Consider the following 27,719-nt stretch of genomic DNA (forward strand, 5'->3'; position numbering starts at 1 on the left):
TTGGAAGTGCATAGGTTTCTAGGAATTGTTCCATTTCTTCCAGATTCTCTAGCTTGGTGGCGTATAGTTCTTTATAGAAGTTTAGCAGGATTTTCTGGAGTACTGTGGTGTCAGTTGTTATATCTCCTGCATCATTTACAATTCTATTAATTTGAGTCTTCATTTTCAATAGTTTCCAGGAGCATTTGAATTTCCTGCTTGAGTGAGTCTCTGACCCAGTGGTTCTTAAGGAGCATGTCGTTTAGTTTCCAAATTCTGTGTCTTTTAATAATTTTCCGTTTGTTGTTAAATGTTAGTTTTACTCCACTGTGGTCTGAGAAGACACTTGGGATGATTTCAATGTTCTTGAATTTATTGATGCTGTCTTTGTGGCCTAACATGTGGTCTATCCTTGAGTATGTGTTATGTGGATTTGAAAAGAAGGTGAATTCCAGTTTTTTGGGGTGGAGGAGTCTGAAAATATCCAAGACTTCTAGTCTGTCGATCTCTTCATTCAATTCTCTTGTATCTTTATTGGTTCTCTGCTTTGTTGATCTGTCTAAGTGTGAGAGTGGGGTATTGAAGTCTCCCACTATTATTGTATTACTATTGATGTATTTTTGAAATTCTTTCAGTAGATGCTTAATGTATTTAGATGGTCCCTCGTTGGGTGCATAGATGTTAATGATTGTTAAGTCTTCTTGGCTGATTGATCCTCTAATCATTATGTATTGTCCTTGCCTATCTTTTATTACTTTATTTAATTTAAAATCTATCGTGTCTGAGATGAGAATGGCTGTTACTGCCCTTTTTTGTAGTCCGTTAGCCTGTATGATAGTTTTCCATCCTTTCACTTTAAGTCTTGTTTATCTTGTTGTGACAGATGGGATTCTTGCAAGCAGCATATGGTTGGGTTATGTTTTCTGATCCATCCCCCCACCCTGTGCCTTTTGATGGGTCAGTTTAAGCCATTGACATTTATTGATATTATGGATTTAATGTATTGTAGTGCCATTGTTCTAAAAAAAATTGTTTGCTCTGATATTGCAAGTATTATAGTGATGTTCTTGTTTATAAAAGGTCTTTTAGTACCTCTTTCAGGGTCGGCTTGGTGATGGTTGCCTCCTTTAACTGTTGTTTATCTAAGAAGGTTTTGATCCCTCCATCTAGTTTGAATGAAAGTCTAGCAGGATATATTATCCTTGGTTGAAACACTTTTTCATTCAGGGCTTGATAGATAGCTTGCCACTCCCTTCTGGCTTTTAGAGTTTGAGTAGAGAAGTCTGCAGATAATCTTATGGGTTTTCCCTTGTATGTGACTTTTTGTTTCTCTGTTGCAGTCTTTAGGATACTTTCTTTATCCTTACTTCTTCTCATTGTGACTATGATGTGTCTTGGTGTCTTCAGGTCTGGGTTGATTCTGTTTGGTACTCTCTGGGCCTCTTGAATCTTGATGTCCTTTCTGTTATTCAGGTCTGGGAAGTTTTCTTCTATTATTTCCTCTAGAATGTTTGCTTCCCCTTCCTCTCTTTCTTCCTCTGGCAGGCCAATTATACGAATGTTACTTCTTTTGAGATCATCCCATATGTCTCTGTTGTTGTTTTCAGTGTCTCTCAATCTCTTTTTAAACTCTTTCACCTCTTTCTTAGTTTTCTCTAACTCATCCTCTGTCTGACTAATTCTGTTTTCTGCTTCTCTTAGTCTGCTTTCCCTTGCCTCAGCTTCTTTCTTCATTACAGCTATTTCAGCTTTCAGTTCTCTAATTGCCTCAAGATAATCAGTATTTTCCTTGGGGTTCTCAACTGTTGTTTCCCTAATACTGCCATTCCTTTCCTCCAATGTTGTTTTCATTTCTGTGATTAATAAGTTTATTATTGCTTGCATACTTTTCTTATCTATGCTTACTTCTGGCTGATTTGTAGTTTCTTCTGGGCTCTTGTCTTCATTCATTGGAGTAGCAGTTTTATTTGTTTTTGATCTACCCATTTTTTTATTTATGTGTTTCTTTTTTTTATGCTGTGTTGTTCCTCAGTTGTTGTGTCTTGAGTACAAGTAACACTGTACTAAATACCTTTATGACTATTGCACTCACCAAACTCCGGAATTACAGTAGCAACTGAAGTAATTATTGAAGTAGTTTAATCGTTACCAGTTAGCCAAACAATTTCTCCAGTCCGTGAAAAAATAGTAACCAAATCCCAGTGAAGAAAGAGAAAAGAAAGAGAGGATAGCAAGAATAGACAGTTATGCAAATCTACTATCCACTGTATATTCTAGGGTAACAAGAGGGGAAAGGGAACTAGAGCAGAGATACACACATAGAGAGTCCACTCTGCATCAGATTTCTTCCCCAAAATAATTCACAAATTCAGAAAGGCAAAGAAGAAGGAAGAAGTGTATGACAAGATTAAAAAAAAGAGAGAGAGAGAGACAGGAGAGAGAAAAGGGAGAAGATTAGAAAAAGAGTTGTAATTAAAGAGCAGTGTAAGGAAATTCCCAAATGTGTATCAGTAAATTCAAAAAAGCACCCTGTTTGGTGGCGTGGGGTATCCTGCTAGGAGCTGGTCCCCAGGGATTGCTTATGGGGGGGGGGGGAGGTATGCTTGAAAATTAAAAGGAAGAAAAAAGAATTTTTTTCACCCTTTTTTCCCTACTCTAATTCTTGACCCAAATTAAGTTATAGTCACCTCCTTGGTGTTACCGCTATGGCCCCTTATTGGCTGGCCTGCTAAAGGCAGAAAATCCTACTTTTTCCAGGAGATGTGTTTGGAGCTCAGCGGCTAGCAGCTTCTCAGTCTGCCATCTTCCGGGAAACCCCCCCCTCCAGACTTTTTAAAAGGATTTCTCAAAAATGAAAACTAGCTCCAAGTCCTTTGATCCAATGACAGCTATACTCAAGAAGTCTTAGGATCCGCCCTCAGGGTCGTGGTGGTCCCCGGCGACTCCCAAGAGAAAGGCCCCAAGCTATAGTGCTCCCTCTGGGTCCTCTGCCGGCCGCCCAGCAGTGCTCTGCAACCGGCGGAGGAGCCGCCTTCCCGGGCGGAGGACAATGCCCAGCGCATCCGCTTTGCCCCGCCGCCTGGGAAGTCTGGAGCAGCCTGCCCGCTAGTCCGTGCCACCTTTACTCTAATTCTTAACCCAAATTAAATTATAGTCACCTTTTGGTGTCACCACTAGGACCCCTTATTGACTGGCCTGCTAAAGGCAGAAAATCCTACCGTTTCCAGAAGATGTGATCGGAGCTCACGCTGCTAGCAGCTTCTCAGTCTGCCATCTTCCTGGAACCTCCTCCTGTATATTTTTAAATAATTTATTTATTCATGACAGAGATAGAAGGAAAGAAAGAACCAGCCATCACTCCGGTACACATGTTGCCGGGGATTGAACTTGGGATCTCGTGGTTGAGAATCTAGTGCTTTATCCACTGTGCTACCTCCTGGACGACATGATAATTGTTTATCTTATGGGACTATACTTTTGATAATTATACTCATACTTTATGGACCTAGTGTACTCTTAACCCTTGATAATAATTGCTTATTTTGCCTTTTACCTATTTTACCCTAATAAACATTGTATGTTTAAACCTGTTCTCAGCTCCCTGCTGTGAATCTTTAAGCACCACAGCCCCACAAACCCTTTTTAAGTTAAATTACAACAAAATAGAGCTGATGACAATAGGGATCTTAGGGTAGAAAGAAGCCAGGAAATCTATTTTAGGCATGTTCCTAGGGCCCTATGACTGTGATAATTTCTTCTGGAGCTTGATAGCTAACATATGGGTAGGCTAGAAATATGTCTGGAAGGGTCTGGTAGTGGCACATCTGGTTGAGCACACGTTACAATGTGCAGGGATCCAAGTTGCAGGAGTAAAACTTTGTGAATATTGAAGCAGTGTTACAGTTGTCTCTCTGTATACTTTTTAAATTTTTTTTATTATCTTTATTTATTTATTGGGTAGAGACAACCAGAAATCCAGAGAGAAGTGAGGGATAGAGAGTAAGTTAGACAGAGAGATACCTACAGCACTGTTTCACCACTCATGAAGCATTACCCCAGCTTCGAACCTGGGTCCTTGCACATTGTAACATGCTGGGGAATTATACAGATGCAGTCACATCTGCCACGCTGTCCCCTCAGGCTCAGCCACTTCCCACGAGAGTTAATATGGTATTCTCAAGTGCCTTTCCCAACTAATCCTGTCCCGACACGTCACTCCTGGCTGTTGCCCTATAAAAAGCCCTCCTACTTCTGCCCCCCCTTGCCCGTTTTTTTACCTTGGTGACAGAAGGGTGCGCATAGTGTGGCACGCCCATTTTTGGCTAGCTCCACATGGCCCAAACCACTGCACTCTGACCCAACCCTGAGGTGCCAGCGTGAATAAAGAATTGTGTTCCCTCTCCGCCTGGATCTTCTTTTCCTCTCTCCTCCGTATCCCGCCGCTGCAAAGCAACAGTAACATGTGCGCTCAACCAGGTGTGCCACCACCTGGCCTTTCTCTCCTTCTCTATCACTCCCTGCCCTCTCAATTAATTGTTGTCTCTATCCAAGAAATAAAGAAAACTAAAAATAATAAAGATATATTGTGTGAGAAGATGGTGTCAGAGTTGAGAATCAGACTAGAGAGCTTGATTAGGTTAGGGAGTAACTCCCCAACTTGAAGGAAATCTATAAATAAAATTAATTGTTTACCCCAGGAACCTCACTCAGGAACCATATATTCGTATTTAGTACATGAGTCAGTATAACTTCTGAGTCCTTGTTGGTCTGAGCTCACAGTTCATGATCACAGTTGGAGACATTCTAGACTGCACTTATGTCGGAACCAGTCTTCTTTGAGTGGTAGAGTAGACTGATAAAGCTTCCCTTTGGAAAGTCTCTACCATTGTTGCTTTACAGTGAGGGCAAGGTCCTGAAGAGACTGATAGGGAGGGCTTATTATGTATGGCATTCCTGCTATAAGTGACCAGTGATTGTGGAAAGAGGGATCTATTAGAAGTTTATGCCCACTGGGTGGAATTTTTTTTTAATTAGTGATTTAATGATGATTAACAAGATTGTAGGACAACAGGAGTACAACTCCATACAATTTCCATCGCCAGAGTGTTGGATAGATTCTTAAGGTCATATTTCTATGATAACTATTGTTTATAACATACAGTTAAAATTAATTGTCAAGGCAAAAAATTAGAAGTTGAAGAAAAGTGTTTATGTGCAGCCATCAGTAGCAGTCAGGGATCTTTCTGTTTTATAAATAAGGAGAGGAAGAAAATCAGAGGGTCTCCATTGGAAGGTTAGCAAGCACTAAAAGTATTATCTGAACCTAAAGAAAACAGAATCAGTGGTCACAGGCAGCTATTGATTTATAAAAGTGTTTGTATAAACAATTGTTCTATTCATGATCTTTTTAAGAGAAGACTCCAATGTGGGGCCTTTTTTAAGGTACTTAGAGGAAAATATTGGCAGACCTCTTTTTCGTATAAATTTTAAAGACATCTTCAATGAAACAAATCCAATTACAAAGAAGACTAAGGCAAGCATAAACCTACGGGATTACATCAAATTAAAAAGCTTCTGCACAGCAAAAGAAACCACCTCCCAAGCCAAAAGAACCCTCACAGAATGGGAGAAGATCTTTACATGCCATTCATCAGACAAGAGACTAATAACCAGAATATATAAAGAGCTTGCAAAACTCAACAACAAGAAAACAAACCCATCCAAAAATGGGGGGGAGGATATGGGCAGAATATTCACCACAGAAGATCCAAAAGGTTGAGAAACACATGAAAAAATGCTGCAAATGTTTGCTTCTCAGAGAAATGCAAATAAAGACAACAATGAAATAACCACTTCACTCCTGTGAGAATGTCATACATCAGAAAAGGTAACAGCAACAAATGCTTGAGAGGTTGTGAGGTCAAAGGAGCCCTCCTGCACTGCTGGTAGGAATATAAATTGGTCAAACCATTGTGGAGAACAGTCTGGAGAACTCTCAAAAGGCTAGAAATGGACCTACATTATGATCCTGCAATTTCCCTTCTGGGGATAATCCTAAGGAACCCAGCACACACACATCCAAAAAGATTTGTGTACACATATGTTCTTAGCAGCACAATTTGTAATAGCCAAAACCTGGAAGCAACCCAGGTGTCCAACAACAGATGAGTGGCTGAGCAAGTTGTGGTATATATGCACAATGGAATACTACTCAGCTGTAAAAAATGGTGACTTCACTGTTTTCAGCCAATCTTGGATGGAACTTGAAAAAATCATGTTAAGAAACAAAAGGATGAATATGGGTTGATCTCACTCTCAGGCAGAAGTTGAAAAACAAGATGAGAAGAGAAAACACAAGTAGAACCTGAACTAGAATTGGAGTATTGCACCGAAGTAAAAGACTCTGGGGTGTGTGTGTGGGGAGAATACAGGTCCAAAAAGGATGATAGAGGACCTAGTGGGGGGTTGTATTGTTATATGGAAAACTGAGAAATGTGACGCATGTACAAACTACTGTATTTACTGTTGAATGTAAAACATTAATTCCCCAATAAAGAAATAAAAAAAAAGAATTAGCTGATGGTCTACTTTAAAAAAAATTTATAAAAAGGAAATATTCAGGAGTCAGGTGGTAGCGCAGCGGGTTAAGCACACATGGTACAAAGTGCAAGGACCTGTTAGAATCCCAGTTCGAGCCCCCGGCTGTTGGGGAGTCACTTCACAGGCAGTGAAGCAAGTTTACCAGTGTCTCTCTATCTCTCTGTCTCTCTTCCTCTCTATCTCCCCCTTCTCTCTCAATTTCTCTCTGTCTCTATCCAATAACAAATAAAAAAAAAGAAGGAAATGTTGACTAAACCATAGGATAAGGTACAACTCCACACAATTCCCACCACTAGAACTCTGTATCCCATCCCCTCCCCTGGTAGCTTTCTTATTCTTTAACCCTCTGGGAATATAGACTCAAGGTCATTGTGAGTTTCAGAAGGTTAAAGGTCTGGCTTCTGTAATTGCTTCTCCACTGAACATGGGTGTTGACAGGTCCATCCATACTCCCAGCCTCTCTCCCTAGTGGGGAAGGACTCTGGGGAAGCTCCAGGACACATTGGTGGGGTTGTCTGTCCAGGAAAGTCTGTTTGGCATCATTCTAGAATCTGGAACCTGGTGGTTGAAAATACTTTTTCTAAAATATTTATTTATTCCTTTTGTTGCCCTTATTGTTTTATTGCTGTAGTTATTATTGTTGTTATTGATTGTTTTTGGATAGGACAAAGAGAAATGGAGAGAGGAGGAAAGATAGATACCGGCAAACCTGCTTCACCACTTGTGAAGTGACCCCCCCCCTGAAGGTGGGGTGCTGGGGGCTCAAACTGGGATCCTTACATCAGTCCTGTGCTTCGTGCCACATGTGCTTAACCCACTTAGTTACCGCCCTACTCCTAGATGGTCTACTTTTTAAATAATCACTCATCAAGAGAAATCAGAGAGTTTCTATGTACTGCATAGCAGTTAAAATATCATAATGAGGCTAAATGTGTAAAACTGGCAGTGATTATGACTATTGAAGTAAGGAAGTGAAAAACACCTATAGGATGATTTCACTCTTGTTGAATATAGAGAATTGAAACTCATGAACTTCAAAAAAGGATGTGTGTGTGTGTAATCAACCCACATCTATGACTTTGGGAGAGCCATGGTGGTCACTGTTAGAGAAAGGAGGGGGAACTTTGGGGTGGGAGTGTTAAAGAGTTATAACCCTATTTTCTTATAATCCTGTAAATCATTACTATATAACTAATACAATTATATTTTTAAAGAAATATTTGTTTAGGAATCAAATGTATTTGACTCATGCAAATATAGAAATGATTTCCTCATTGTTAATGTCACTATACAAGGACCCTCCATCAGACACCCTCACAGGGTGGATATCTTTCTCCTGCCACTGAACCAAGCTGTAGATGCACCTTGTGAATAGGGTGATTTTAAACTGAAAACTGACTCAGAAAATTGTCTGGACTAGATCCTTTCCACTTTGCTAAAAACTCAGGAGATATTGATCTAAATAAAGAGGATCAAAACCAGGATTCTATTTACCTTAAAAAATAACCAGGCTTTAATAGAAACAGGAAAACATATTAGAGAATCATGATGTAGATTCAAACTTAGAGGAGATCTCAAGAAGTGTTCCATGAAGATTAAGACAGAGAGGAATTTTAATCAGGCAGGGATTCTATATGAGGTGAGGTTAGGTTAGTCATGGAAGTAACTTTAGATTGGCTTCCATGTCTACATTTCTTTTCTTTTGATTTCCTTTCCTTTTCTCTTTTATTTATTTATTTATTTATTTTTAATAAATGGAAACATTGACAAAACCATAGGATAAAAGGCATACATCTACACATAATTCCCACTACCAGAACTCCATATTCCATCTACTCCCCGACAGCTTTCCTATTATTTAACCCTCTGGGATCCAGGGACATTATGTGGTGCACAAGGTGGAAGGTCTGGCTTCTGTAATTACTTTCCTGTTGAATGTGGGAATTGTCCATACTCCTAGCCTGTCTCTCTTTTTCCCTAGTAGGGTAGGGATCTGGGGAAGCAGAGTTCCAGAATACATTGGTGGGGCCATCTGCCTAGGGAGGTCAGATGGCATAAGCCTACTAGCAGTCTTCAAAATGGAGACTCCAAATCTTCATCTGCAATATTCCAGCCTTTAGGTTCATGATTAGTCAAAACATTTTTTGGCTTTATATGTTAACTCCTTTTTCAGCCACCAGGTTTAAGATGCTACCATGCCCACTTTTCTACCCATGAAAGGGCAAATATCCTTTAAAATTCAGTAATTTGAATGTGAAACTATGTCCCAAAAATGACAAATCTCTGAGATTAATAAGCCAAGTAAGACAAGAGAAAATATGGTGGTGTACTTGGTTGAGCCCACCTGTTATTAAATGCAAGGATCTGGGTTCAAGCCTCAGCTCCCCACCTACAAAAAGAAAGCTTCATGAATGGTCAAGCAATACTGAAGGTGTCTTTCTTCCTCTCTATCTCCCTTTTCTCTCTCAATTTCTCTCTGTCTTTACCCAACAAAATAAAATTAAGAAAAGATAATAATTATCAATAATACACCTACAGGATTTTTCAAGAACAAGTTACACTGTTAAAACTGAATTTGAAAAAGTAGCCTTTCATATTGTCTTTGTTCCTTCAGAAAATGGAAAATGTAAAAAGATATCTGAGACATGTTTTAGGAGGAACTATGTAGAAAAATACCCAGAAATAAGAAGTTTAGATGACTTAATGACTTCAAAATTGCCATTATGATTGCCCTGAAGCCTTCCTGGTAAGTTTTTAAAAAGCCTATATAGGTACAAAATTTCCTGAAGCAAAATAATAGGGTCATAAAGCTGAGAATTAATTGGTCATTCCTCCATTGCTTTCCAAACTATAGTAATAAAGGGTATAAAGACTTCCTGAAAAGCCAATGTTTAGCTTTCTGTGGCATAAGGCAGTGGACCCAAGTTTTACTTCAGAGGGTGTGTTATCATAATGAGCAGATAATCTCTTCCTTTTTATAGTTGCTCAGTAATTGTGTGGGGCTCCCCCCCCCAAAAAAAATCTTTTGAAATCTCAGCATGGCAGCTCAGAGACAAGATGTATTCTGACTCACAGTAGTGTCATCTTAAAATGGACAAGACCAGGATAAAGCAAATACAAGTGGTTTACTTACTTATCCACTTACTCATTTTGGAGGAAAAAGTATTAGGACTATAGTCAAAGAACTCTTATGGATCTACTAGGCTGTTACCTTTGCCTCATGATCCTAAAGAATTAAGGTGTACAGCTTATTGTAGAAAACTCCATTTCTCAGAACTTATGGCACTAAGCAACAAAGAAAGGAAAAAATGCTCCAAAGGAACAATGCAAGGCAAATGATTGGACAGGAGAGGACCTTTGACTCTGGGTTACAAATACTAGGAACCAAGGAAGAAGAAATAACTGCATGGAGGAAGAGCTACAGGAGGAGATACAGGTGGAATTGAGAGCATGGTGCTGAGCTGAGCTGAGCTGAGCACAGAACACATGAGGGCTGGACCAGCAAGAGGTGAAACAATAACTGGCAGTGCAGGGCGGAGGGAGTAATTAGGGACCTTTCTTTCTTTCTTTCTTTCTTTCTTTCTTTCTTTCTTTCTTTCTTTCTTTCTTTCTCTTTCTTCCTTTCTTTCTTTCTTTCTTTCTTTCTCTCTTTAATGTTTTTCAGTATCTCTAATTTCAGGCAATAAAAGCCATTTTTTGTACAATTTATTAATATGTTTTTTGGTTTTATAATACCCCCTGAAAGGTTATAGCCTTGAATTAGTGAATTCTGTGCTAATATAGGAAAAACCTCTTATTAATTTGTGGTCTCTCTGTAACAGAACCACAGGCTCAAGAAGCACTTGAGTTGTGTGTTCAAGTTTCCTAAGGGTAGGGAGAGATAATATGTACAAAAAAGTATGGATTAAAATATTATGTTTAATAGAGGACATAGGCTGGGTGTGAGAGTGTTTTGCAAAAAATTGAAAAAAATCTAAACAAGTCTCAATAACTATATTTACTGTAAACCATTAATTTCCCTCAATAAAAATTTAAAAAATAAATTTTATTTTATCTATTTTATCTAGATCAGTCCTAAACAGATTTTCATTCAGTACAGTTTTGACTGGCGAAAACCTTATCAAGTGAGGATTGGTCAGATTAAAGACCCCATAAACCTAGTACTGGTTTGGGTACAACAAATGACACTCAAGGCTTTAACAACTGGGAGAAAGTCCAAGTTCACCAGATAAAAAAGAGGACTACAGAAGCTGGGAAAGGGCAAGAGACTGTCTCCCTCAAACTCTAGTCCTAACAGATCTGTGGTGGGTCAGCTATGTTTCAGCTCCTTCTTGGACAGCTCCTTCTTGGTGTAGGTCTGAATGTTCCTGGTGTTCAATCAAAGGCAGACTCTTACCCAGATTCAACTCCTGTATAATTTTTATTTCCTGTCAGTATGTACTATAGTCTACAGCACATTAGGGCTTCATCTCTTGCACCATAGACTCTTATAATAGATTAGCCATCAGTTTGATTTTTAAGCCTTTCCACACACTTTTTTCTATCAGCTTGTTCTCAAGCATGCTCACTGTCACCTTTATGTGAGCAGTTTTCATGTTATAACTCAAGTCAATTGCAGTATAATTTTATAATATAATTTTATTGGATGAGTCTATATTACAACAACACCAGCTTGTAATTCAATCGGCAGTTAGGGAAGAAGGGAGGGGTAGAAACCACTATGAAATTGACTCTGGACTGGTTTGCTATGATTGGAGGAAAGAAGCTACAGAAGCAGCCTTTTGTTTTTGCTTTTATTGGGGAGATTAATGATTTACAGTTGTTGATACATGTGTAAAATTTATCAGTTTTCTGCAAAACACTCTCACCCCTAGCCTATGTCTTCCTCCACCATCATGCACCAGGACCTGAAAAACCCCTATAATACACAATACACCAAACCCGGTCCAAGTTTGGCTTTGTTTTTTCCTCTCTGTTCTTATTTCTCAACTTCTTTCATGAGTGTGATCATCTCATATTCAATTCTTCTCTTTCTATCTTATTTCATTTCACATGATTCCTTCAAGTTTCATCCAAGATGAGATGAAGAAGGTGAATTCACCATTTTTAATAGCTGAGTAGTATTCCATTGTGTATATATAGATCACAACTTTCTCAGCCACTCACCTGCTGTTAGACACCTGGGTTCCTTACAGGTTTGGGCTATTATAAATTGTGCTACTAAGCACATAGGTATACACAGATCATTGTGGTGGGTGTGTTTGTTTCTTAGAATATGTCCCCAGGAGAAAAATTGCCGGGTCATAGGATAGGTCTGTTTCTAACCTCTGAGAGTTTTCTAGACTGCTCTCCACTGGGGTTGGAGCAATTTACATCCTCTGCAGCAGTTCAGGAGGGTTCGTTTACTCCTGCAGAGCTGCCTTTTGTAAAGAGCAAGAGACAATTTTAGCTTTCTGAAAGGAGGCTTCTGGGACACAGAGTCCAGAAGCCATCTCTGTTTTTGACTCATCACAAACTCAATTTTATATCATAAGTCAAAATGATACTAGTAGCTCCCCTAGAGATTTAATGTAGGTGGACCTCACTCATGGCCAGGTGTTATTTGTTCTGGCTTCTTTAGCAGCTCTGTGCTTAGCTCTCTTGCTCTGGGGTTGCTGCTTTGTTGAAAGGCTCTCATCTTTTTCCCAGCTGGGGAGCTGCTCTGAGTGGGCCTCAACTTTACATCAGCTTGCGTGTTTACAATGGCAATGTGTATAATATGGTGATCTGTCTGGATTATTGCAGCAGACATACATATCACACTGGCATAGAAGTGTTTGTATATCCCTTATATTAATGCTTTATTGGCTAGGACAGAGAGAAATTGAGAGGGGAGGGGAAGATAGAGAGGGGGAGAGAAAGACATCTACAGACCTGCATCACCACTTGCAAAGTGACTCCCCTTCAGAAGGGAAGCCAGGGGCTCAAACCTGGATCATTGCGAGGTTCCTTGTGCTTTGTTCTATGTGTGCTTAACCCAGTGCATCAGAGCCCAACCTTCACACAGTTTAAGATGTATTTATTTATTTATATTCAACAAGAAAGACATAGAGAGGGTTAAAGGGAAGAAAAAAAAAAAAGACCAGAGCAGTGCTCAGCAATTAAAAAAAAAACTGCTACCTTTGCATACCTCTGACATATAAATCTGATGGGCTGCCAGTCACACTATATTTCTGGCCCAAATTTAACACCTCTTACTCTTCATAAAAAAGGACATGTCTTGTGAATCCACAGTATACTTTGACTACTACTGGAGACCCATGGTAATCAGTCTATTATTTTAATTTTTTATTTATTTTATATTTATTTATTATTGGATAGAGACAGAAAAATTTAGAAGGGGAGATAGAGAGACAATGAGACAGAGAGACACCTGCAGCCCTACTTTACCACTTGTGAACCTTTCTCACTGCAGGTGAGTATTAGAGGCTTGAATCTGGGTTCTTGCACACTGTAATGTGTGCACTTAACAAGGTGCACCATCACCTGTCCCCCCTAGTAACTAGTCTGAAAGATGAGTGGTATGGATGGGATGGTCAGGGAGGCAGAATTATAGTGATACTTGGTGTCATGACATCAAGTGCAGAGGACTGGGAGACCCTTCACCACTTACTGACAAAGACAGGGAATTCCTAACTGATGACACTCTGCTTGGAGAAAAAAAATACTGTTAAAACATTTACCAACAACTAGAAATAAACCACAGCCATTTCTTTTAGAAGTGACCAGAGACCAATAATTATAACCATCTCACATGCACATATTTATAGCCAATACAAATTCTGTTCTTTTGATTTTCCAAGACAGACCCATCTCTAAACAGTTTCAAGGGAAACAAACTAAAGAAACACAAAACCAGAGCTCATTATCATCTGCAACAAGAAACTCCCCACAAACAATTTAACTTATTACCCTTGGTTATTTTTAGACTAATGCCATCAACACAGTATTGAAATAATCAATTTAAACTGACTTGTTTACAACTGTAATGTGTGCTAATGGCCTCTGGTGCTCTGGGGCAGTAAAGTTGTAAGGAAAAGCTGTGAGTTCCTAATAGTGGCAGGGTGGAGGCAGCAGAAAGAGGGTGTGGTTGGGATGCTCCCAATATTGCCCCAGGGTGTTATCCTCAGTGGATTTTTTTAAGGCAGAATTAAATGTTTACAGTTCTTCAATGTGTCACAAACACAACTGATATGACTTAGTGCTTGTGGTCTCCTAAGAGAAATCAGGGTCTCTGTAAGTCTTCCTCTTTCTTTAAAAAGGAAGTGGAGAGAGAAGTGGGTCTCAAGATATTTTGATTTTCAAAAAAATTATGTTAGCTTTTTCTATGATGAAAAAAATTAACACTAGAGGGTGGGGGTATAGCATAATGGTTATGCAAAGAGACTGTCATGCCTGAGGCTCTCAAGTCCCAGGTTCAACCAGCAGTACTCTGGTTAAAAAAATAAATAAATAACACTAGTTTGCTCAAGTCAAACGCCCTCTCTCTTGCCCTTCTTCTCTGGATGCTAACTTATTGATGGATGCTGATTAAGTTGTTCTGAAGAAGGTTCCACATTAATAGGGCTTATATTTTCCCTTATGGTCTCATTTAAATTTGTTTACTGATCTTCCATATTGTTCCTGGGTGTTAGCGAAGAGTTTCAAGATCAGGAGGTCACCTGAACCAGTTATTTTATTTGGCCACTGCAAATATTGATTTACTAATTTAGTGCTTTATAATAGAACTTTTTCTCTATAAAAGACTTTACCCTCATTTACTGTTGACTTAAGAATAGTTTATATCAAGTATATAGTGTCTTCCCCTCCATTCATAGTCTGAGTCTTTTAGTGAGCCCCAATTACCTCCATTTTATCTGGAAAATTAACCTTTATTTTGTTTCATTGTAGATTAACAGATATTTATTGATTTAAAATGTCAGGTCACTTGCAGCCATTATTCTTAACTTTGCTCAATTTATCTGTTATTAAGTATATTTTAGCCTGGGTTCTCCAGAAAAACATAACTAAAGGGACAAGGTTGTGGTGCACCTGGCTAAGTGCTTACATCACAGAAAAACAGAACTAATAGGGTATGTGAAACACATAAGATCCCTGTCTCTGTAGATATCATCACAGGCTAGGAAGGAAAGATGTGGTTGACCACAGAGTTTGTTATCCAATTTGAGTTCAATATAGTAAGAACAGTTTAATTGTACTATTTCTTCCTTCTGTCTTCTTTCTTAAAAAAAACTATCATTAAGAAGTGTCTAATTTCCCACCTACAGGAGAGAAGCTTCACAAGTGGTGAAGCAGGGCTGCAGGTGTCTCTCTGTCTCTCCACCTCTCTATCTCCTCCTCCCCTCTCAATTTCTCTCTGTTTCTATCCAATAATAAATAAATAAAATGTTTTAAAAAAGAAGTATCTAATTTTTCAAGTGCATTAAACATTCTATATTATCTGAGAATAGATCTTAAGAGATGTTATAGCTACTTGATTTATTACATTTTATGTCTCTTCTATGAAGAGAATACATGAACATTTCTTTTTATTTCTTTTGTGTTTATGGGGCTTAGAGAAATGTATACAAGTCTATTACTTAAATTTATCTGTTTGTATGACAGGACACATCTATATTCCATCACTCTCTATTTGGTAAATATACTTTTATATACTTTTATAATCCACACTTTTATTGTGAATTCTACTTTTTAAAATGTCAAAGCACTAATTATGGATGCACAGATGAAAGAGACCCCACATATATTATACCCATGATTGTTATAGACTAGTATTGTTACCAAGAATGTGACATTAGTACACCATGTATATGTGGATCACATCTTTTTTTTATTTGTGTAAACTTAAAGACATTGAAAGGGGAAGGGGAGATGGGGAGAGAGAAAGAGAGACATTTGCAGTACTATGTCACTGATCATGAAGCTTCCCCACTGCAGGCGGGGTCTGGGGGGTTGTACTACTGAGGCAACTGCTGAACACTTTGACACCAACTGCAGGAAGTGATATTCTACTCTTCATAGCTTAAGGGCAGAGTCCCCACAGAATTTGTTCACTTTAGACATCCTTTCAAACTCAGGGGGCCCTTGGCCACCCTCATCTCTGATGAGCAGGATACAAATTTGGGATTCACAATAACCCTTCAAGTTTGATAATTCATTAATTAGAATGATAGAACTCAGAAAACACTTTGTGTGTGTGTGTGTGTGTGTGTGTGTGTGTGTGTACTTAGGACTACCATTTTATTGTGAGCACTATAAATCAGCATTAGTCAGTTGAAGGAACACATAGGACAAAGGCATCCAGCATGGAACTTCAGTGTGGAATTGGGTTCCATTATCCTTGCAGTACATTGGTGTTTTACTAGCCAGAAAGCTCACTTGTTAGTTATGGGCTTGAGTTTTGGGACGTCCAGAATCTTACTGGAGTTTCATTATTCAGATATGATGGTCTATATTCATCACAGGATTAAATATGTTCCCTTAATGGAGGAAGCCGATGTCACCTCTCTCTAAACATGTAGTGCCTCTCTGTTGTGACTCCTATCTAAGTCATAAACTCAGGCTAGTTCAGGGGTCAAAGACAAGACTGTTAACCAATGCAATGTATTATCAGGAGTAGTGCAAAGAAGAGACGCCTATCTAGGTCTCTTGAAGCATCTCTCCTGGGATATTTTCAAGTCATAACTTAGGACACTGATGGGTTTCACCAACCAGAAACCCACCTGAGCTCAGAGGCTCATGTTTTTACTCATATTTCATTTCAAAGGCATGGTGGAACCATCCACTGTGAGATTGAACTCAATGTGCAACCTCCTCCCTTCTTCAGAGGTCAAGCTGTTAGTATGAAACTCATAGTCTCAAGGATTCAGCCACATGCTTGGAGTTTCTGTCATAAATGAAACTATAATCATGAAACTATGCAGGGCCCTGCCTTGAGTAGGTGACTCATCTGTGACTCCAGGAAACTGTTCTCAAGAACAAGATACTCCTTTCATTTGAGAAATGTCAAGGGCTTTTAGAATCTCTCCTAGGTACCATGAATAAAGATTCATCAGAACCAACAGATATGGGCTCACTGAGCTGATGACTGCTAACTATATGATCATGTGACTAAGGTAGGCTTCTCAGGGTTGTACACACTAAAATGGCTGTTTCTCTTTTCCATATGATATTCTTCAGAGGAAGCCACCAGACACATCCACACTTAGGTGGAGAGAATGACTCCATTAACTTGCTGAGCATTGACATGAATTATTTGTAATTATTTTGCATGGAAGATTTGTTTCTCTAACTAATTTATCTTATTTATCCAACCCTTTGCTTATATTAATATGAACTAATGGATATTTATTTTATACTTTGTGTTATATCCCAGTGTGCATTTATTTATTGTGGTTAAGTTGTTTTCATTTTGTCCATGGGGTGCTCTTTTGGTTGCCTCCTGTGTCCTGTTGACATTGCTTTATCATCAAGAAGATTTTTATAAAATAGTTTATTTTGAGAAATAATAGATGTTCCAGATTCATTTTACATGTTTTCTGTCCCTGCTTTAAAAGTAGCCATTTCTCCAAGGAGTTTTGACTCTTCTCATTGGAGGATGAAATTAGCAACTAAGATCTGTGTGTCAGATACATTTTCTGTTTCTGGACACTTTTTTCTTCTTGGGTCTTATTAGAAAATGGAACAAAGTAGTGTGTGCGAGTTATCAGTCATTTCTATCAGGAACAACAAAACAGACCCATTTGTGGACCCCCATAGGACCTTGCCCTCAACTTGGATAAACAACAGTAGAGAATGTTCCATCCTCTTAAGGGAGGCTGGACAACATACTCTATGCTACACCTGAGGAAGATGGGTCCTGATATTAGGGCAGCTTGAAACATTCCTACTCATGACCACAGAATGTGAACTTGGATCTACAGGGATGCAGAGGTCACATAGGCTCCTAAGCTGAATATGGGCCCAGATCACATCAAATCGACGGGATTTACAGTCAACAGTATTTATACAACTTTTCTATATTTGGGAGCTACTCTCCCCTGATCCAACTTTCTAGTCCTTTTACCAGCCATGATATCATCTCCTCAAACAACAACTTGGATTTACCTACATGTCAGATTTCAGGATCAGGAAAAAACAAACAAACAAACAAACAAAAAAACTAGTATAGCCACAGGCCCTTTGGAATATAACTAAAATATGCTTACTAGATATGTACAAAATGGAGACCTCCCCCAACTCTTCATCTGCACTTCTCCAGCCTTTTATGTTCATGATTAATCAGCAACTTTTTTGGCTTTATATGTTAACTCTCTTTTCAGCCACCAGGTTCCAGATGCTAGCAGGATGCTAACCAGACTTCCCTGTACAGACACTTCCAGCTTCCCTGGAGTTCTGATTCCCCAGAACCCCACCCCACTAGGGAAAGAGAGAGGCAGGCTGGGAGTATGGATCAACCTTTCAACGCCCATGTTCAGCAGGGAAGCAATTACAGCAGCCAGACCTACCAACTTATTCATCCCACAATGACCTTGGGTCCATACTCCCAGAGGGTTAAAGAATAGGAAAGCTATCGGGGGAAGGGATGGGATAAGAAGTTCTGGTGGTGGGAATTGTGTGGAGTTGTACTCCTCTTATCCTATGGTTTTGTCAGTGTTTCCTTTTTATAAATAAATTCAAAAAATAATAAAATAAAAAGAAAATGGAAGAAAGTACTGTGTGCATACACACATACACACACACACACACACACACACACACACACACACACAAAACCTGTGGCTGTATGTCTTTAAGTAAATATCTCTAGATGTAACCATTTTTATCTATATTAAGCTAAATGTGAGTTCACACTGGTGTCTACATTAATCCATAGAATTTTCTAATCTCTCTTTGCTCATCTGCTTATCTCCAATTATGACAGTGAGTTAACCGTGTTTCCATCTACGATCCATTTACTTGATTGTTCACAGTTACTTAATTTAGCATCTTTGCTTTCATCTTCCCATACAATCATTTCCATCACTTGTAGTAGAGTTAAGTTGCTATGTCACAGTCTGTAGTGCTTCCCAGAAGCTTCATCACTAATAGTTAATTGGTATGCTGCAAAGTTTTCTGGGTTTTGTCAGTCTGAATTCAATATGTTATATTTCAGGAAACAGGAGAGACTGAATTTGTGGATTGTTTGCTAACTTACATTGGCAAGATTTTCAGTGTTCCCCCCCCCCCCAATTACACAGGTAACATCAAAACTCATACATTGTGTGATATCATAATCAAAATATTTAAAACACTGCAACAATCACCAGAGTATGACATAGAGACAAAGTGAGCCTGTGCAACTGGAAAAAAAAAATGGTGCCAAAAATTTTGCTCAGCACAGGGTTGGCCCAAAACTTTAATCTGTGAAGTATAATACAGTGAGCAATGCCTGTGAGTATTAAATGTGCCTTGTCAGGGGAAATAGGGAAAAGAGAGAAAAAGGTGTGTTTGTTCTCCATCATTCCAGAGGCATATGTTAGCAAACAATATAATTTTCTGATTATATTTAACTGTGCATAGTGTTTTTTATTATGTGAATTTTTTTTCTCTTAATTTAACTTTTGGTATTTCTTTATGTATTTAAGAAAAATTCTGTAACAGTTTTTTTACCAGCTTTCATACAGCTAACTGACTCTTTCTTGTTAATTAACACTCCTGAGGACTCTTTAAAAATTATTTAATTATGAATGACAAGTCCATTGGATAAGAGGAGTACAATTCTACGCAATTCCCACCACTAAAATTCTCCATCCCACTCCCTCCATAGGAAGCTTTCCTATTCTTTATCCCTCTGGGATCATGGGCTCAGGATGATTATGGGGCACAGAAAATGGAAAGTCTGGCTTCTGTAATTGTTTCTCCACTGGCCATGGGCATTGGCAGGTCTATCCATACTCCCAGCCTATTTCTATCTTTCCCTAGTGCAGCAGGGCTCTGGAGAAGTGAGTTTCCAGGACACTATGGTGAAGTTGTCTGCTCAGGGAAGTCAGGTTGGCATCATGGTAGCATATGCAGCTTGGTGGCTGAAGAGCATTAAGATATAAAGTGGAAAGGTTATTTAGTAATCAGGAATCTAAAGGTAAGAATATAGCAGATGAAATTTGGGTTCTCTATTTTAGGGAAAGTTAAGAAGTCTATTTTAGGTATATTCCAAGAGACCCATGTCTTTGTTAATTCTTGCTTGAGCCCCGCAACTAACATTCAGGTGAGCTAAAGGTATTGTGTGGGGAGATGGTGTCAGGGTTGGGAATAATACTAGAAACCTGGATTAGGGCAGAGAGTAGCTCCCAAATATTGTAAAAATAAATAAATACTATTAAGTGTAAACCAATCTATCTGATCTGGAGCCCATATTCAGCACAGGAGACTGTGTGATGTCTGCATCCCTTTGGATTTGAGCTCACATTCCATAGACTTTCTTTGGCTAAGGGACCTTTCAGAGCCCCTACATAGACAAGGCTAGAAGTACTACTGTACTGATTCCCTCAGGAGTAGTCCTTGTCAAAGACATAAATGTGAATAAATGGATACTTCTTCCTGCAACAACACTTTTTGTTGTTGTCACTAGGGTGTGAATCCATTGCTCACAGTGTCATTTCTTTCCCCTTTGTATTCACCTTTCATTTCTTTTTTATTAGAACAGAAAGATATCGAGAGGAGGAGGAGATAGCGAGGGAAACAGATATCTGCAGATCTGCTTCACTACTTGTGAAGTTTCCTCTCTGCAGGTGGGGAGTGTGGGCTCAAACCTGGGTCCCTGTACTTGGTAAAGTGTATGCTCAACTGGACATACCATTGTTCTGCACTCCCAATGATATTTTTAAGTCAAGTAGGATATATGATCTAGATAATCTACCAATGTTACCAAATGAGTTGAGCCCAAATCTCCTGCAGCATTAAATTACCAATGAAGACACTAGGCCTTGATGTATTTCTCTTCTTAGTAACATTCCTAATCTCATTCTGTCTTATTAGACCACCATCCTTACAAGTTGCCCCTTCTCCAATTTTGTCTTCAGTTTCCTGAAGCAACTCAAGTAAAAACTCTGCCCCTCTAAATTAATACATTTATTGCTTTTCTACATTGAGTGACAATGGATTTAGTAATTTTCATCTACTTAGCTTCCTGGCTTCTTTTTAACTGTAGCAAGTACTGCTGGATTAATCAACATGTCAATTCTTTTTTCAAACTGTTGCCCCTGCTTCCCCACCTCACTTTGGTTAATTCTGTTATTCATCATGTTGTCAATCCACTCAATGTTCTACAATGCATTCTTTCCCATTTAATGATGTCTTAGTCTCTGTGATAAAATTTAATGTTCTCAATCCTCATCATTAAACTTTACTGTGATTGTAGTTAACTAGGAGAAAGTAAGGTACCATCCATTCTTCATTGGCACTTCCCATCTTCTCTTTGGCAAGAAAAGACCAAAGATAACAACCTAAGAAGAAAAACACTTCAGATCCCATTTCAGTCACTCCATCCTGCCCTCTTTCTTTGAACAGAAGAGAGGCAGGGAGCTACCATAATAGTTGTGTAAAAATCTTTCCTGCCTGGGGTTCTGAGGTCTCAGCTTCAATCCCTGGTACCATTATAAACTAGATCTAAGCCATACTGTCTCTCACAAAAATAAATAAGTAAATATATACATGAATACATATATTTAGTAAAAGGCAAATGATTTATTTATATGATCTGAAGAGAAACCAGAGTGTGATATACATATTTTTCAGAAACCATAGAAAACTTGAGGGATGTCTTTGTTGTATTATAAATAAACTGGGCATGAATGAATGAAGAATAAAGAATCTGTGAGCTAGAGGATATCCCAATAAAGATTTCCTAAACTAAAAAAAAATCAAAGAAAAGTAAAAGATTTAAATAATATAGTGAACTAAGAATGGTAGACTAACTGTAAAAGGGAGATAAATCTACAAGGAGAAAAGGGCAAAAAGAATACTTGCAGTGGTACTGACAGAATTTCTTCTTTTTTATTTTTATTTTTTCTTTCATTTTTTTATTAGTGATTTACTAATTATCAACAAAACTATAGGGTAAGAGGGGTACAATTCCATGTAATTCCTACTAACAGAGTTTTGTATCCCATCCCCTCCATTGGAAGGTTCCCTACCATTGTTGTTCTTTATTGAAGGCAAGGTCCTATAGAGGCCCACAAAAGGCTTTATGAGGTTGTTCCTGATGGGAATTACCAGTGGTGGTGGAGAGAAGGGTCTGTTAGAGGTCTAAACCCATCATATCTGTGTGGGAATCCAAGGGTTCCCTGACTAAGGCCCCAGATGATAGGGTGGCCTGCTAATTATCAAAAGGACCATCATTAGAGTCTGCTGGTCTCTTGCCTTTATCCAGCTTTTGTAGTCCTTACTTTATCTGACAGGGTTAGACGTAGAGTGATTGAGGAAAATGAAATAGGAAGTAGGTGAGGATGGTATCTAGTTCTAAGTAGAAAATATTTGATTGGGTACTTTATGGTGAATAATGACAGAAATTCACCAAATCAAGGTCAGAAACCAAACTTCGGATCTAATGAAGTCACACAACTATAAGAGGGAGAGCTAAAAAGTGACACAGGAGGCAGTCATACTCAAACTACTCAGCAACTGGTTCCGGATCAACTGAACATTAACAACCAAAAGTAGGAATGTAGACACGGAATTTAAATCCTGAAAATCTTCATATATTAACTCTTTTTCAGCCACCAAGTTCTGGATGCTACCATGATGCCAACCAGACTTCCCTGGGCAGATGATCCCACCAATGTGCCCTGGAGCTTTACTTCCTGAGAGCTTTGCCCCACTAGGGAAAGAGAGAGACAGGCTGGGAGTATGGATTGACCTGTCATCACCCATGTTTAGTGGGGAAGCAATTACAGAAGCCAGACATTCCACCTTCTGCACCCCATAATGTCCCTGGGTCCATACTCTCAGAGGGATAAAAAATAAGAAAGCTATCAGGGGATGGGATGGGATACGGAGCTCTGGGACTTGTACCCCTCTTCTCCTATGGTCTTGTCAGTGTTTCCATTTTATAAATAAATAAATGTAAAAAAAAAATCCTGTAAATCAACTCAAAATGCACCACACAACTAAGTGTAAACCTCAAACTCATAAGATTCCTGGGAAATTACAGGCTTAAATAAAGATGATCTTGGGTTTGAGGCAGAATATTAAGAGTAAAATCTATGAAAAGAATCACTAACCTACTCTTGATTAACAAACAAATCTTTGTAATGGACACTGATACACAAATAATAAATTGTGGACTAGAAGAAGATATTTTCAAGAGAAATATCACTTAAAGAACTTACTGAAAATAAATAAAGAGTTTGTAAGCTTTGACAGTGAGGACCTAAACAGCTAGATTATAATATGACCAAAAAGTCCCCTTACAGACATCCCAGTCTAAAAAGTGTGTCTAAAAGCAAACTCTTACTGTATGTTTCAACATTTGTTTTAGATAGTTAGTTACCAGAAGAATTGGAGAGTGATAGTCACACAAAACCTACATTATTTAGAACAACTTCATATCTTAATTGCTAAAAATTGGAAACAACCAAGATGTACTTCAACAGATAAGTGGCCCATCCAGATACTGAGATATTTTTCAGTTCTTAAAAAAACGAGCCATTAAGCCATGAAAAGACATGACTTTTATGGCAGGATGAGGAAGAGAGGTTTTAAAGTTAGTTTACTTTGTTGCATAATTTGGTGCATGGACTTAAATGATTCTGGGTTTCTGGTGTTTAAAAGGAAAATGCTTTCTATCCACCTGAAGAAACTCAAAGGAAATAGATAGGGAGAGTCAAGAGAAAAGTGATGTAGAGAAGTGTTGTAACTTTAACTTTAAAAGGGTTTGGGGAGCAGTGACCAGAAAAGGATTCACAGTAGGAAGCACACTCTTAACCCCTGTTGGAGGTGCAGATGGGGAGAATCTCCTCTGTATTATGAACAATAAATGAATGAAACCAGTATTTCCATCTTCCTAAAAATAAGGAGGGAGAATTCTCTGGTGTCCCCGGGTTTCTTCTCTTCTTCCTCCCATTTCTTCTCCACCTCATTTCTCTCTTGACTCTCCCTATCTCTTTATTTCCTTTGAGTTTCTTCAGGTGGGTAGAAAGCATTTTCCTTTTAAACACTGGTTTGTGTACACCTTCTCTGCCTATGCTGCTGAGGTATTCCTTATTAGACTGACATGTCCCTGAATATGTTTCTAGATTATGACTTATTTCTTCTAAACATGTTTTTCACATGCTGTACTATCCCACTACATGAGTAATTGCAGACCACTAATCAGACATCTGGGGTTAAGAGTATGCTAGGTCGACAAAGTCATCAGGGGTTATCATCAGGGGTTAAGAGTATGCTAGGTCCACAAAGTCTGAGTATAGTTATAAAAAGTTTAGTCCCATAAGGTAAACAATTACCAGCTGAGCTATAGGTTGCTTATGGCTGTAGAGAGGTCTAAAATTTTAGCAGCTAGCAGAGTCAAACGTGTTCAGTTCCCAGAAGAAGTAGCCATGATGGATACCTGGAGATAGTGAACACCTCCCCTGAGATGCTTCTGACCAGGAGAAGAAGCAGCAGCCAAAGAGAGTGAACTGTTCCAAGTCTGTGCTTTTTATACATTCCCTTGTGTCTTAGCCTCAGGCTGACATCATTCGTATGCTAATAGTCCCAAACTCCTGTTAGGTTTACAATTGTCCACTTCTGATTAAAGACATGGACAAGATTCCTCAATCTGTATGAGCATAGGAGAAATAAGCAAATCTGCAGTGATTCTAGGGTTACCCTTGCAAGCTCTGCCTCACCCCCCAGAGTGCAGTTGCAATAACTGGGTATCAGATAAGTCCCTGTTAGCCTGAAGACTTGTAGTCTAGTATCTGTGTCTAACCCAGAGATGGTCCATTATTCAGGGAAGCTCAGAACAGAGACTTACGGAGGTGTCCCCAAGTTCAAATGGTTCTTGGTGTTATTCATGGCATATCCAGGGTGTTGGATTGCTGCAATCCATGCTTCAGTTCATGTTCTTGTGAAGAGTTAAAAGATGAAAGGGGTTTAACTGCTCAGCATGGGTCCAAACAGGATCTGTGAATGATAAACTAGAACAAACATATCCTATCCCTTAAGTTAGTAACTTTATTGATTTCAGTTACAAAGACTAGACAAATCATGAGGCATCTGCTGGTGGAGAAGAAGCTCTATGAAGAAAAGAAACATTTAGCAGATGTCAGATTAGTGATCTGCAATTACTCATGTAGTGGGGTAGTACAGCATGTGAAAAACATGTTTAGAAGAAATAAGTCATAATCTAGAAACATATTCAGGGACATGTCAGTCTAATAAGGAATACCTCAGCAGCATAGGCAGAGAAGGTGTACACAAACCAGTGTTTAAAAGGAAAATGCTTTCTACCCACCTGAAGAAACTCAAAGGAAATAAAGACATAGGAGAGTCAAGAGAGAAATGAGGTGGAGAAGAAATGGGAGGAAGAAGAAAAGAAACCCGGGGACACTAGAGAATTCTCCCTCCTTATTTTTAGGAAGATGGAAATACTGGTTTCATTCATTTATTGCTCATAATACAGAGGAGATTCTCCCCATCTGCACCTCCAACAGCCCCCATGATTCCTTCTCTCTGTGCTTTCTCCAGCCTGTGCTGAATAGTAAACTTTTCCAACTGTAGCTCTCATTGTGGTTATGACTGTGTTTTTCTCACTCCTGTCATAACAAAGCAGAGATTGTAGGCAGCTTCCCAAGGAAGTGCTTAATCCTCTATCACAGATACTGGGCCTCTAGTTCAACCTGTTTCCAGGATCATTGGCTGTTCCTCTCAAACATTCTTTTAACAGCAAAGACACTCAGAGATAGTGAATTAACTGAACCTTTAATAGTGATTTTAAAAAATATTTATTTATTTATTTGATAGGCCAGATAGAAGTTGATATTGGAAGGGGGTAGAGATGGAGAGGGATAGAGAAGCATCTGTAGGCCTTCATCACCTCTTATGAAGCTTCCCCCTCCAGGTGATTTGATGGTAAATTTTATGTAGTCCATACAGGTACTGATTTATAATGATGTACGTGATATAGCTTATAATATGATGTTACTTAAAAAAAAGTTAAAGTTAAAAAAAAAGAGGGGCTGGGTGGTGGTGCACTGGTTGAGCACACATGTTATAATGCTCAAGGACCTAGGTTTGAGTCCCCGTTCCGAGCTGCAGGGGGATAGCTTTGAGTGGTGAAGCAGCGCTGCAGGTGTCTCTCTGCCTCTCTTCATCTCTCTCTCCTCCCTTCCCATTAGATTTTTGGCTGTGTTTATTCAATATATAAATAAAGGTAATGAAATATTTTTTTAAAATTCTTAACTAGACATTAAACTGATATACACACTGAGATGGACAATCTCTTCCTTTTCTTTTGCCTTTGTCTCCTGTGAGAAGAATAACATGAGAGCATAGATAATAGATAATGTGTTGGTAATATGAGTGTGCTGATTCTTAGCACAGTCCTGGAAGAAAGAGATTGAGTGTAATACTGAAGTTTCTTGGTTTTACAGTGCACATTTGAAATGCATTATTAAATCTCTTTAATAAGGATGTGTATCTGCTTTGAAAATTAAGTTATTAATTATGAGATAGAATATGAAAGACAGAGACCAGAACGTGGCTCAGTTCTGGCATAAAGAGTCAGGAATTGAACTGATGGGGCCTTAGGTTTGAAAGTCCTGTTCTCTAACAGGATGAGCTATGTGCTTTGCAATTATAAAAGTGTGTTTTATAAAGCAATCAGAAGGACAAAAATCACTAAAGTTAGAGCAGAAATAAACCACTTCGAAAATAAAAGAACCATACAAAAGATCAATGAAGCCAAATGTTCGTTCTTTGAAAGATTAAACAAAATTGACAAACCCCTAGCCAGACTCACCAAACAAAAAAGAGAGAAGACTCAAATTAACAGAATTGTAAACGATGGAGGGGATATCACAACTGACACCACAGAAATCCAGAGAATGCTGCGAAACTTCTATAAAGAACTATATGCCACCAAGCTAGAGAATCTGGAAGAAATGGAACAATTCCTAGAAGCATATGCCCTTCCAAAACTGAACCAAGAAGAACTACAAAACCTAAATGCACCAATCACAGACAAAGAAATTGAAACCGTTATTAAGAATCTCCCCAACAACAAAAGTCCTGGACCAGATGGCTTCACAAACAAATTCTACAAAACTTTCAGGAAACAGTTAATACCCATACTTCTTAAGCTATTCCATAAGATTGAAGAAACAGGTATACTCCCTTCCACCTTCCAACATCACCCTGATACCAAAAGCTGATAGGGACAGAACAAAAAAGGAAAACTACAGACTGATATCTCTGATGAACACAGATGCCAAAATATTAAACAAGATCTTGGCCAACCGGATACAGCAACATATCAAAAAGATTGTTCATCACGAACAAGTGGGATTCATCCCAGGAATGCAAGGCTGGTTCAACATCCGTAGGTCAATCAGTGTCATTCACCACATCAATAAAAGCAAAGCCCAAAACCACATGATTATCTCAATAGATGCAGAGAAAGCCTTTGACAAAATCCAACACCCATTCATGCTCAAAACTCTACAAAAAGTGGGAATAGATGGAAAATTCCTCAAGATAGTGGAGTCTATATATAGCAAACCTACAGCCAACATCATACTCAATGGATAGAAGCTGAAAGCATTCCCCCTCAGATCGGGGACTAGACAGGGCTGTCCACTGTCACCGTTACTCTTCAACATAGTATTGGAAGTTCTTGCCATAGCAATCAGGCCAGAGAAAGAAATCAAAGGAATACAGATTGGAAGGGAAGAAGTCAAGCTCTCACTATTTGCAGATGATATGATAGTATACATAGAAAGACCTAAAGAATCCAGCAGAAAATTACTGGAAGTTATTAGGCAATATAGCAGGGTATCAGGCTACAAAATCAATGTACAAAAATCAGTGGCATTTCTTTATGCAAACACTAAATCAGAAGAAGAAGACATCCAGAAATCACT

The sequence above is a fragment of the Erinaceus europaeus genome, chromosome 14, assembly GCF_950295315.1.
Source record: "Erinaceus europaeus chromosome 14, mEriEur2.1, whole genome shotgun sequence".
Classification (NCBI taxonomy): domain Eukaryota; kingdom Metazoa; phylum Chordata; class Mammalia; order Eulipotyphla; family Erinaceidae; genus Erinaceus; species Erinaceus europaeus.